At 39.3% G+C, this 14,523-nt stretch overlaps 1 pseudogene; it reads left to right on the top strand.

The window, feature by feature from the left end:
• Positions 1 to 7,073: 7,073 nt before the first annotated feature.
• On the top strand, positions 7,074 to 8,143 carry LOC100352487 (heterogeneous nuclear ribonucleoproteins A2/B1 pseudogene; annotated as a pseudogene).
• Positions 8,144 to 14,523: the final 6,380 nt, after the last annotated feature.

Raw genomic sequence — 14,523 nt, 5'->3', positions numbered from 1 at the left:
TCTAATTTATTTACATTCAATAATTGTATCTATTTATCTTTTTTATAATCAGATCTTTCCAGTTTCTTGTCTCTGGCAAGGACTATAGTAGGCCTCTGGCTTATTTCTGTGCTTTCTCTGTTACTTAGTCTACGTTGTGGCTTTATTTCAAGGATATTTCAAAAAGTTCATGAAAAATGGAATGAAAAGGTAACTGAATTTTATTGGAAAACATTTTGAAATCAACTCATAGCTTTTTATTTTAAACATTTTGTTTTCCTTTTATTTAAAAAAAATTATTTTATTGATTTGAAAAGCAGAGGCTGGGACAAGACAGTGCAAGAGCCTGGAACTCCATCTGGGACTTCCACATGGGTGGCAGGGGCCCAAGGACTGGGCCATCTTCCACTGCTTTCCTAGGGAGCTAGATGGGAAGTGAAGCAGGCTGGACTCTAGCCAGTACTGTGATATGGGATGCTGGCACCCCAATGCACCACAATGCCAGCTCCCATAATACTCATGATCTTTTCGCAGACCCCCCAAATGAAATGGATTTCAAGAGTTTTTCCACCAAACGAAATTTAGCTTTTTTGTTTTGTTTTGTTTTGTTTTTGTTTTTGTTTTTGTTTTTTTTGACAGGCAGAGTGGATTGTGAGAGAGAGACAGAGAGAAAGGTCTTCCTTTTGCCGTTGGTTCATCCTCCAATGGCCGCCGCTGCCGGCGCGCTGCGGCCGGCGCACCACGCTGATCCGATGGCAGGAGCCAGGTGCTTTTCCTGGTCTCCCATGGGGTGCAGGGCCCAAGCACTTGGGCCATCCTCCACTGCACTCCCGGGCCACAGCAGAGAGCTGGCCTGAAAGAGGGGCAACTGGGACAGAATCCGGCGCCCCGACCGGGACTAGAACCCGGTGTGCCGGCGCCACAAGGCGGAGGATTAGCCTGGTGAGCCGCGGCGCCGGCTGAAATTTAGCTTTTAACTCAATTTTCCACAAACTTTTTGAAGTACCTTGTATATTTTACACTTGTGTACAGTTTATCATTTCTATGCTTCCTTTGAATTTCTTCTATTCCTCCCTACTTTTGGTTTCCTTCTGTCTGAATAATTTGTACACCTTGAATGCAATGCCCAGCCCACATCCTTCCATTCATTTCTCCTTCTCTGTAGGTTTCTCCAGACCACCTCCCTGCCTTCCGGTTTTCCTTCTCTGTACATCTTAGAAAATATGCCCTTTTATGTGGTGAGTCTTCCTTGTCTCCTTTTCTTAGCTACCATCCCCCTGATAATTTAATGCTATATATATTTCCCAGCCCAATAGTTTTATGCAAACATAGGGTTGCTATGAGAATTACAAGAAATAATTAATATAAAGCCCTTAGCTTTCCATAAATGTTAGTTATTAATATTCTCCCTAGATACCATATTTATTTCCCTAACAACACCTCAATCCTCTTGCTTTTTCCCTTTTCCCTCATTAAGCCCTGCCTACTCCTTCCACAGTCCTCCCTGCTTTTATCTAAGGAGCTATTCCCTACTAGGATATTTCACTTTTACCTTTCCAGGCCTTGGAGCAGGCCCAGATTGACTATCTCCCTTTATAAAAGCATGCTGTTGTGCAGGTTGCCTAAATACATGTCTCTCACCACATACATTGAATTAGATTCAGATTTTACACAGGAACAGATTATTGAATTATTTCAGATATACCCAAAACATGTCTTTTCATGTGAAAAATAATTATATGAATCATTTTGTTGAGCTGAAAGGTGAAAGGATGAGTCCTTGAAAAGCAAAGCTTATTCAATAAGAAATCTGAAACACAGCAATTACTATATCTATTGAATAAATTGTATTGGTTATTTAAAAAACCTTCCCCAAAAGAGAACTCTTAGTCCCAGATGGTTTAACTAATGAGTTGTTTCAAGTATTTAAGAAAGAAATAATATCACTTAAACAGCTTAGTTCTAGAGAATAGGAAAAGAGGAAAGATTTCCTAGTTTGTTTTAAAAGGCTAGCCTAAACTTGACATCATAACTTACTATAAATATTATCATGTAGAAAATTATGGGCTGACTCTGTGGCACAGTAGGTTAAGCTGTTGGCATTGGTGCTGGCATCCCATATGGGTGAAGATTTGAGTCCTGGCTGCTCTCCTTTCAATACAGCTCCCTGCTAATGAGCAGGAGAAAGCAGCAAAAGATGACCCAAATCCTTCGGCCCCTACACCCACATGGGAAAACCAGATGAAGCTCCTGGCTCCTGGTTTCAACCTGGCTCAGTCCCAGCCTATGCAGTCATCTGGAGAGTGCACCAGCAGATGGAAGATATCTCTTTCTCTCTCTCTCTCTCTCTCTCTGTAACTCTGACTTCAAATAAATAAATAAATCTTAAAAAGGAAAGAAAATTGCAGGCCAATTGCTCTCATTACTATAAACACAAAATTTAATATCTCAGGAAGTTGAATCTAATAATCGTTCTCAAAGGATAATATATCAAACTAAGTTGGATTTATCCTTGAAATGCAAAGTTGGATTAATACTTAAAATGCATCAATATAACATTACCAGAAGAAAGGAAAAAAATCTTATGATTAAGTCAGAAATGTAGATAAAATTCAATATCCATTCCTGTTTAAAACTCTGAGCAAGAAGAAACAGAAGGGAAATTCTAAACTATAGTGTAAATTACCTACAAGAGAAGTCACAGTTAATATCAAACTTAGTTTTGAAATGGTGAAATATATTCCCTCGAGATTAGAACAAGAAAACAAGGGCTGCTATCGCCGCTTCTCTTCAACACTTTGTCAGAGGACCTAGCCAGAGTAATACAGGAAGAAAAGGATGAAAAGGTTTAAATATTGAAAATCAATTTTAAAAAACACTTTTTATTATTCATGAATGATATAAACATAGATCTAAATCTGCTGGTAAACTATTAGATCTAAGAGTTTTATCTACATTTTAGCTAGATCCTTGGATACAAAGGCAATTTTAAGGTGTCATTTATAGTAACTCCAGAAAATAAGGAATTGCCATATTTATAGACAGGAAAAAGCATTTTCAAGATGCTATTTATCCTCAACTTGAACTTTAGATTCAACCTAATTCCAATCAAAATTACAATTTCTTTTTTTTATAGATCTTCAGTAGCTGATTCTGAAAGATGTGTGGAAATTCAAAAACCCAAAAATAGCAAGGGCAGGGGCAGGGATTTCGTACAGCAGGTTGAGCTATGGCTTGGGACCTTGCAGCACATTTCAGAGTACTAGTTCAAGTCCTGGCTGTTCTGCTTCTACTCTAGCTTTCTACTACTGTGTCTCAGAGGCAGATGTTGATGGTTTAAGTACTTGGATACCTGCTACTCATGTGGGAAACCTTGATGGTATTCCAGACTCCTGGTGTTGGCCTGGTTGTTTTTGTAGGCATTTAGGTAGTGAACCAGCAGGTTAAGTTGCTGCCTGTAATGCTGACAATGAATATGAGCACCAGTTCGAATCCCAGCTACTCCACTTTTGATCCAGCTCCCTGTTAATGTGGCTGGAACAATAACAGAAGATGGGCCAAGTGTTTGGGCCTTGGCCATCTGCATGAGAGACCTGGAAGAAGCTCCTGGCTCCTGGCTCCTGGCTCCTGGCTTCAACCTGGCCCAGCCCTGGTCATTGTGGCCATCTGGGGAGTAAATCAGCTTGTGAAAGATCTCTGTGTCTCTCCTTCTCTCTGTAACTCTGCATTTCAAATAAATAAATAAATCTTTACTGTAAAAAAAGCTTCTGTTGTGAAAAACACTTTGAAATACTTGCATAGATTTTTCATAAGACACATTTTTCATGACCTTTTTCAAGAGTCCCTCAGATTCATGCATTTGAAACTCATTAGTATATCTATATAGTATGCTACCACATGTTAAGACTAATTACGATGCTACAGTAAATTTTTCAATGTGATACAGCACCGGAGAAGCAGAAATACCAGTGAAATAGAAGAAAATGTCTAGATTTAGATCTGCACATACATAACCACTTAAGGCACAATTACTACTTCCAAGAAATAGGATCTGCAAAATAAATGATGTTTAATTAACTGGCTATTCATTTACTAAAAAAGTTGATCCTACCTCATATTGTCACATAACAATGAAATTAGACAGGTTATAAACCGAAGTGGAAAAAATCAAACCATAAAGCTTTTAGAAGGCAATACATAAAAATAACTTTTTTATAAATTAAGCTATATTAAGCTTATTTTTATTTAAAACATTAAAAAGTAAAAATGCAAAGTATAAAGTAAGAGATGGTGTTAAATATTATATATATATATATATATATTATATGCACACAGACATACATGCGATGAGACTGGTATCCAACACATGAAGAACTATAGTAAGAGAAGACAGACAATTCTGTTTTAATAAAGAGACAAGAAACTTGAAAAAGCACTTCACAAAAGAGAATATGCAAATTGCCAGTATGTGTATGAAAAGATGATCAACTTATAATTACTTTTCAGTGAGGTGTAAATTAATACCAGCAAACTACTATTACACACCCACAAGAATGACTAAAATGGAAAGGCCTGACAGCACTTAGTTTCTCAAGAATGTAGAGCAAATGAAATCCTCATACAATGCTAGTACTAGTGTGCATTGATACAAACATTTTAGAAAACTTACTAAGAATATCTCCCAAAGCATCAGCTATGAGTCATTACTGCATTCTTTGATATAGAGCCAAAATAAAATCTTACATATGTATACAAACCATATACACGAATCTTTATGAAATATTATTGTAATGGCTAAAAAATAGGAATAACCCAAATTTATGTAACATGGCCGGCGCCACGGCTCACTAGGCTAATCCTCCGCCTTGCGGCGCCGGCACACCAGGTTCTAGTCCCGGTCGGGGCGCAGGATTCTGTCCCGGTTGCCCCTCTTCCAGGCCAGCCCTCTGCTGTGGCCAGGGAGTGCAGTGGAGGATGGCCCAGGTGCTTGGGCCCTGCACCCCATGGGAGACCAGGAAAAGCACCTGGCTCCTGGCTCCTGCCATCGGATCAGCGTGGTGCGCCGGCCGCAGCGCGCTGGCCGCGGCGGCCATTGGAGGGTGAACCAACGGCAAAGGAAGACCTTTCTCTCTGTCTCTCTCTCTCACTGTCCACTCTGCCTGTCAAAAATAAATAAATAAATAAATAAAATAAATAAATAAATAAAAATTTATGTAACATGCAAAAATAATCTGTGATATATTCATCCAATAGACTGTTGTTAACCACAACCATATAGATGAATCATAGACATAATGTGAAATGAAAGAGACCAGATATAAAAGAGTACAGTTCGATTTACATAAAATTTCAAAGCAGGAAAAAACTATTCTTTGGAACTAGATATGAAACAGCAGTTATGTTTGAGGGAGTGTGATAACTGGAGGGAAGAAGAGTGAAAGGTTCCGAAAGACCAAGAACCTTCTTGTTGCTATTCCGGGAGGTTAGCAGAATGTGTTTACTTTGTAAAAGCTCACAGATCTTATGTAGGTACTTTCTGCATTTATGTCATGCTTTAATAAAGAAAATCTAAAAATCAAAAACAAGAACAACAAACAAAAACTGAGCAGAACTTTATTCTTTTCTGGTCAGCTCTTCTCTTTCTCAACTATTTATCTTTGTTTCTTCCCCTGGCCTTTAGATCTCTTGTTTAAATCCCTGAACGTACATTTTGTAGACATACCAGACACATCTACTGCATCCCTTCCTTCTTCTTCATAGCTCTCTTTTCTCTTTTTTCCCAGAACACAGATTAAGAAGTCACAAGTATAAATAACACTAAAAGAAAGATTCTTTTAATTCCAGAATTCACTGCATATTTGAACAAGCTATTAATATAGTAAAACTGTTATCTTCTATCTCTATATTTTTCTTCCCACTCACTTATGGGCTCCTTCAGCTAAGGAGATAAGCCTAATTAATTTGATTCTGGTCCTATCTTAGTCTTTGCCACACAGTAGGAGCTCAAAAACTTGCTGTTGACCTGGAAAGCTAAATAGTCCATTTTGAGTTCTCTAAGAATAGCCAGAAGAACAAAACTGAAAGAGGCTGAGATATCCTATTTCTCCAGGGTTAAGAGTTAAATTATATGGCCGGTGCCGCGGCTTAATATGCTAATCCTCCGCCTGTGGCGCCGGCACACCGGGTTCTAGTCCCGGTTGGGGCACCGGGTTCTGTCCCGGTTGCTCCTCTTCCTGTCCAGCTCTCTGCTCTGGCCCGGGAGTGCAGTGGAGGATGGCTCAAGTGCTTGGACTCTGCACCCCATGGGAGACCAGGAGAAGCACCTGGCTCCTGTCTTTGGATCAGTGCGGTGCACCGGCCGCAGCACGCTGGCCACAGCAGCCATTGGGGGGGTGAACCAACGGAAAAGGAAGACCTTCCTCTCTGTCTCTCTCTCACACTGTCCACTCTGCCTGTCAAAAAATTAAAAAAAAAAAAAGAGTTAAATTATATGATCTCTTGCAAGCTCTTCTCTCTCCCAGGGTCTATGATTGAATGACTTACTGGTAACTTTTACTGCCTTCCTTAGTTACTCACTGTACCAATTGGTATACCACTAAGATTTACTTAGTTCTTGTTTGTATTTGTAATTTTCCTTTTCTAGAAAAAAAAATCATTAATCATACTTTTTCATCCTTTCTAAACTATTGTTGAATTAAGTGGATTAAAATGTATAATTTTTATAAATTTTTAATTTCACACCAATGATTGAAATACAGAATTCTGGATTTATATTAGTGATTGACCCAGATCCATTTCTAGATATAAAGTTAATATCCTGAATAATAATTTTGTGAATATTGCAGGAATTCTTTTTATTTTAAGCCTTTTTTCTTCCTTGCCTCAGACAATACCTACTGCTTAGTTTGTACTATCACTTGCTGAGCACAGACTTAGTAAGTGTGAAACATGTTAACCTGGTCCACCAGGATTCAACCAACAAAACTTAATGGGGAGTAGCAGCAGCGCTGGCCCCTGGCAGAGACGCTCCCAGGTGGTGGTGTTTCTCAAGCTGCAGTCCCACTCACAGTCCAGCACCAGGACGAGTCCCGCGGAGATCTCTCTCATCTCGCTGGGCTGCGGGAAATCAGGCTGAAGCAACTGAGTCCGCGATGGAGAGAGAAAAGGAACAGTTCCATAAACTCTTTATTGGGGGCTTAAGGTTTGAAATCACAGAAGAAAGTTTGAGGAACTACTATGAGCAATGGGGAAAACTTACAGATTGTGTGGTAATGAGGGATCCTGCAAGCAAAAGATCAAGAGGATTTGGTTTTGTAACTTTCTCATCCATGGCTGAGGTTGATGCTGCCATGGCTACAAGACCTCATTCAATTGATGGGAGAGTGATTGAGCCAAAGCGTGCTGTTCCAAGAGAAGAATCTGGAAAACCTGGGGTTCACGTAACTGTAAAGAAGCTGTTTGATGGTAGAATTAAAGAAGATACTGAGGAATATCACCTTAGAGATTACTTTGAAGAACATGGAAAAATTGATACCCTTGAAATAATTACTGATAGGCAGACTGGGAAGAAAAGAGGCTTTGTTACTTTTGATGACCATGATCTTGTGGATAAAATGGTATTGCAAAAATACCACACCATCAATGGTCATAATGCACAAGTAAGAAAGGCTTTGTCTAGAAATGCAAGAAGTCCAGAGTTCTAAGAGTGGAAGAGGAGGTAATTTCGGTTTTGGAGATTCACATGGTGGTGGTGGGAATTTGGGACCAGGGCCAGGAAGTAATTTTAGAGGAGGATCTGATGGATATGGACATGGACGTGGATTTGGGGAAGGCTATAATGGGTATGGAGGAGGACCTGGAGGTGGCAATTTAGGAGGTAGCCCTGGTTATGGAGGAGGAAGAGGAGGATATGGTGGTGGAGGACCTGGAGATGGCAACCAGGGTGGGGCTACAGAGGTGGTTATGACAACTATGCAGGAGGAAACTATGAAAGTGGAAATTACAATGATTTTGGAAATTACAATCAGCAACCCTCTAACTATGGTCCAATGGAAACTTTGGTGGTAGCAGGAACGTGGGGGGACCATATGGTGGAAGAAGCTATGGTCAAGGAGGCAGTGGAGGAAGCTGCTTCTATTTGCCTGGAGCTTCACTGTATGTATAGGAGAGGATGAGAGCCCAGAGGTAACAGAACAGCTTCAGGTTATCAAAACAACAAATGTTAAGGAAACTCCTGCCTCAGTCATGCATAAATATGCAATGATATGGCAGAAGACACCAGAGCAGACACAGAGAGCCATTTTGTAAATGGATTGGATTATTTAATAACATTACCTTACTGTGGAGGAAGGATTGTAAAAAAAAATAATAATAATAATGCCTTTGAGACAGTTTCTTAGCTTTTTAATTGTTGTTTCTTTCTAGTGATCTTTGTAAGAGTGTAGAAGCATTCCTTCTTTGATAATGTTAATTTTTTAAGTTTCAGATAACATGTGAAACATTTTTTAAGATTTTTCTCAAAGTTTTGAAAACTTATTAGCCAGGATCATGGTATAATAAGACATAATGTTTTCCTTTAAAAAATTTACATGCCGGGCCGGCGCCGCGGCTCACTAGGCTAATCCTCCGCCTAGCGGCGCCGGCACACCGGGTTCTAGTCCCGGTCGGGGCGCCGGATTCTGTCCCGGTTGCCCCTCTTCCAGGCCAGCCCTCTGCTGTGGCCAGGGAGTGCAGTGGAGGATGGCCCAGGTGCTTGGGCCCTGCACCCCATGGGAGACCAGGAAAAGCACCTGGCTCCTGGCTCCTGCCATCGGATCAGCGCGGTGCGCCGGCCGCAGCGCACTGGCCGCGGCGGCCATTGGAGGGTGAACCAACGGCAAAGGAAGACCTTTCTCTCTGTCTCTCTCTCTCACTGTCCACTCTGCCTGTCAAAAAAAAAAAAAAAAATTTACATGCCTGTGTAGTTAAGAAGCTGTTGTACATTTATGATTTAATAAAATAAATTATAAAGAAAAAAACTTAATGGGGGAGGATTCCTGTTACAGGGGAATAAAAGTTTGCAATGAAAGCAAAAGAATAAAGTGGAAAGTGGTTCTCTCTCTCTCTCTCTCTCTAGGCATGTAATAAATTTTATTTATTTTTTTCTTTCTTTTTATTGTCAAAGCAATGGTAATCATCTAAAATATATTTTTGTTACCAAATACACGGAATTTGAATGCTACTAAATTCACTGGATAGCCTTTCATGTTTCAATCTTAGTTGAGTTGAGTTTATACAAATATGTTGAATTTCTTAAAATGTATTATTTGCATAAAATTTATTATTTTATTGTAAACTGTAAATCTTTCAGTGATTTTTCTTTTATGTACCAATAAAAATCCAATCTATATCTTACAGATCAGTTATGTTCAAAAGTACTAATTACATTCAAAAGTATCAAAATAAGTGCTAAAAATATTATACAGCAGCTCTGTCCTTTGATTTCCTTTGTTACAACATGTCAACAAAAATAAATTTAAATAAGTTCTTTTGATCAAATTACTTCAAAGTTTTAAAAATGCTTTGACTTCAAGAATTGTAGCCTTCATTTTTCATTACATTGCAGATATGTGGTTTCCTTCCATTTACTTTTGTGTTAGCAGGTACAAAATGCTTGTATGCTCCATCTCTCACTTCTAAATAGAGGAGACAGATTTTCAAATTCTGTTACTGATTAATTGATCATGTCTCCTTTCTCATTCTCCAAGTAAAAATAACTAAAAGATAACATAATCTACACCTTGAACCCAAGTTTAACTCTAAAATCGTGACTTCCATTTACATGGGAATTATTTCAATAAGTTTAGCAATGCCTAACAGAATACCAACTAGCATTTCTTCTAATTGTGGTTCCTCTTAGAGTATTATAGCAGGGGCTAGAGGAAAGGAATAGTTACTCTTGACGTAGCCCTATGTAGGTGGGGAAGTGGCAGAGCCAGCCTTTGGCTACACTGAGGAGACTATGACTATTGATGAGCTCAAAGTGTTTTCCACTGTTTCTTCCAAAGCACCCACACTTCTTGCATTTTTCAGTTAAAGTGAAAATTTTATCTAGGAAGTATAACACTCTCACAAAAACTAGTTTTCTAAGCTGAGTTACCCAAGTAAATATGGGTTACACAAAGAAAGACAATAATTGGTGGGCAAAGAGTAAGGCAGACAAGGAAATGTTCAGAAAGTCAGGACACAGGGGTCAGGGTAAGGAAAGATGGAGAATAAACTAAGGAATAACAACCAAGAGATAAACAGCAAGCTGACCAAGAAGAAGATATTTAAAGGCTTTTAAAAGACAGTTGTGAATGGGGAAAAGTTGGAAGCATTTGCACTGAGATCTGGTACCAGACAGGGATGCCCACTCTCACCACTGCTATTCAATATAGTTCTGGAAGTTTTAGCCAGAGCCATCAGGCAAGAAAAAGAAATTAAAGGGATACAAATTAGGAAGGAGGAAGTCAAACTATCCAAACTATCCGTCTTTGCAGACGACATAATTCTTTATTTAGGGGATCCAAAGAACTCGACTAAGAGACTATTGGAACTCATAGAAGAGTTTGGCAAAGTACCAGGATATAAAATCAATGCACAAAAATCAACAGCCTTTGTATACACAGGAAATGTCACAGCAGAGAAAGAACTTCTAAGATCAATCCCATTCACAATAACTACAAAACAATCAAATACCTTGGAATAAACTTAACCAAGGATATTAAAGATCTCTACGATGAGAATTATAAAATCTCAAAGAAAGAAATAAAAGAGGATACCAAGAAATGGAAAAATCTTCCATTCTCATGGATTAGAAGAATCAACATCATCAAAATGTCCATTCTCCCAAAAGCAATTTATAGATTCAATGCAATACCAATCAAGATACCAAAGACATTCTTCTCAGATCTAGAAAAAATGATGCTGAAATTTATATGGAGATGCAGGAGACGTCGAATAGCTAAAGCAATTTTGTACAACAAAAACAAAGCTGGAGGCATCACAATACCAGATTTCAGGACATACTACAGGGCAGTTGTAATCAAAACAGCATGATACTGGTACAGAAACAGATGTATAGACCAATGGAACAGAATAGAAACACCAGAAATCAACCCAAACATCTACAGCCAACTTATATTTGATCAAGGATCTAAAACCAATTCCTGGAGCAAGGACAGTCTATTCAATAAATGGTGCTGGGAAAAACTGGATTTCCATGTGCAGAAGCATGAAGCAAGACCCCTACCTTACACCTTACACAAAAATCCACTCAACATGGATTAAAGACCTAAATCTATGACCTGACACCATCAAGTTATTAGAGAACATTGGAGAAACCCTTCAAGATATTGGCACCGGCAAAGACTTCTTGGAAAAGACCCTGGAGGCGCAGGCAGTCAAAGTCCAAATTAACTATTGGATTGCATCAAATTGAGAAGTTTCTGTACTTCAAAAGAAACAGTCAGGAGAGTGAAGAGACAACCGACAGAATGGGAAAAAATATTCGCAAACTATGCTACAGATAAAGGATTAATAACCAGAATCTTAAGAGATCAAGAAACTCCACAACAACAAAACAAACAACCCACTTAAGAGATGGGCCAAGGACCTCAATAGACATTTTGCAAAAGAGGAAATCCAAATGGCCAACAGGCACATGAAAAAATGTTCAAGATCACTAGCAATCAGGGAAATGCAAATCAAAACCACAATGAGGTTTCACCTCACCCCGGTGAGGATTGCTCATATTCAAAAATCCACCAACAACAGATGCTGGCGAGGATGTGGGGAAAAAGGGACACTAACCCACTGTTGGTGGGAATGCAAACTGGTTAAGCCACTATGGAAGGCAGTCTGGAGATTCCTCAGAAACCTGAATATAACCCTACCATTCAACCCAGCCACGTCACTCCTTGGAATTTACCCAAAGGAAATTAAATTGGCAAATAAAAAAGCTGTCTGTACATTAATGTTCATTGCAGCTCAATTCACAATAGCTAAGACCTGGAATCAACCTAAATGCCCATCAACAGTAGACTGGATAAAGAAATTATGGGATATGTATTCTATAGAATACTATACAGCAGTAAAAAATAATGAAATCCGGTCATTTGCAACAAAAGAAGGAATCCGGAAAACATTATGCTCAGTGAAATAAGCCAGCCCCAAAGGGACAAATATCATATGTTCTCCCTGATCAGTGACAACTGACTGAGCACCAAAAGGAAACCTGTTGAAGTGAAATGGACACTATGAGAAATGGTGAATTGATCAGCCCTTGCCCTGACTGTTGATGAACAACTTAATGCTTTATCCCTGTTAGTATTTTTTTTGTCTGTTCTACTTAATACTATTGGTTTAATTCTGTAATTAATACACAGTTATTCTTAAGTGTTGAAACTTAACTGAAAAGTGATTCCTGTTGAATATAAGAGTGGGAATAAGAGAGGGAAAAGATGTGCAATTTGGGACATGCTCAAGCTGACTTGCCCCAAACGGTAGAGTTAGAAACACACCAGTGGATTCCAATTCAATCCCATCAAGGTGGCATGTACCAATGCCATCTCACTAGTCCAAGTGATCAATTTCTGTTCACAATTGATCATAATGAAAGGACTAAGAATCAAAGGGATCACATAAACAAGACTAGTGTCTGAAAATACTAACCGATAGAACAAAAAAGGGAGAGAACAATCCAACATGGGAAGCGGGATACACAGCAGACTCATAGAATGGCAGATGTCCTAAACAGCACTCTGGCCTCAGAATCAGCCCTTAAGGCATTCAGATCTGGCTAAAAACCCAATGAGAGTATTTCAGGCATGGAAAGCCAAGACACTCTGGAAAAAAAAAAGATGACCTAAATGAAAGATCTCTGCGAGTAAGATCCCAGTGGAAAGAACAGGTCTTCAAAGAAGGAGGTACCTTTCTCTGAAGGGAGGAGAGAACTTCCACTTTGACTATGACCTTGTCTAAATATGATTAGAGTCAGAGAACTCAAAAGGCTTCCATAGCTATGGCAGCTCATGACAAGAGCCTAGGGTGATTACTGAGGCCATAAACAAGAGTGTCAATTTGTTAAGTCAACAACAGGCGTCACTGTGCACTTACTCCTCATGTGGATCTCTGTCCTTAATGTGCTGTACATTGTGATTTAATGCTATAACTAGTACTCAAACAGTATTTTTCACTTTATGTTTCTATGTGGGTGCAAACTGTTGAAATCTTAATATATGTTAAACTGATCTTCTGTATATAAAGAGATTTGAAAATGAATCTTGATGTGAATGGAAGGGGAGAGGGAGCGGGAAAGGGGAAGATTGCAGGTGGGAGGGAAGTTATGGGGGGGGGGGTCCATTGTAATCCATAAGCTGTACTTTGGAAATTTATATTCATTAAATTAAAGTTAAAAAAAAAAGAAAAAGAATAAAAAGACAGTTCTGAAAAATGACATAATATTGGTTAGTTGTTTTCATTGGGGCAGCAAAATACAACAAAAAATATATCTAACACTAGCTATTCTGCCAAAATACAAATTTTCAAAGATGTGGTCAAGAACTTGTTTGGTGATTCACAAGGTCCCTGTGCCACAAAGAGGCAGCATCAAGAGAGTGCAAATGTGGCAGAGTGGGATGCAGAACCCTCCCTGCGTGTCTAGTGAGAAGACCTCAGTCGATGCACTCAGAGAAGGTGTTGTGTGTCTCCAAAGTCAGGGGCACAATGTGGCCTGATATTGGCCTGCCTGGAAATCCTAAGAGACATAGATGGGCTCCTCAGCTACTTTGAGAAGCAGAGAAAGTAAAAAAATAGCACATTCACTGAGATCAGCTAGGAGTCTCTACATGTTTTTATTTCATGTTATAATTTCACACAAGAAAAATTTATAGCTTGGAGCCACTTTCAGTTCTTCCCTGGAAGACTTCCTGGAAAACAGAAAACAAACAAACAGCAACAATGTGGGGAGAAGCAGCTGGAGGAAAACCCAGCATTGAAGCTATAATTCTCAGTGAGAGCCTTTTACAAAGCACACAAGACGGAAGGAGTCAGGGTGGCCATTTTGCTGGTGGGATGTGGAACGTCATTGTACAATAATACCAGCATGTATGATCTTTCCTGCTCTCTTTTCCCAGCTTCAACCAGGGATAACAAATTATGTTTGGAAAGATAGAGAGGAGGGATGGGGATTTGGTGCAGTGGTAAATCTCTGCTCGGGACACTTGTATCCTGTATGAGAGTGCCTGGGTTTGAGTCCCTGTTCTGCTTCCAGTTCCAACTTCCTGCTTCTATGTACCCTCAGAGGCAGCAGGTAGCTCAAGTAATTGAGTCTGTGTCACTTGAGCAGGAGACCCAGACTAAGTCGTGGATTTCTGGCTGTTGTGGACATTTGCGAGGTGGGAGGGTAAAACAACAGATGAGTGATCTCTGTCTTTAAAAATATATATATATATATATATATATATACATGTATATATATTAATAGGGAGGAGATGGAAAAAGACATGGTTTGATTGTGTTACT

This window comes from Oryctolagus cuniculus, chromosome 6 (assembly GCF_964237555.1).
Source record: "Oryctolagus cuniculus chromosome 6, mOryCun1.1, whole genome shotgun sequence".
Taxonomy (NCBI): Eukaryota; Metazoa; Chordata; class Mammalia; order Lagomorpha; family Leporidae; genus Oryctolagus; species Oryctolagus cuniculus.
This window is presented reverse-complemented; position numbering and strand designations above follow the sequence as displayed.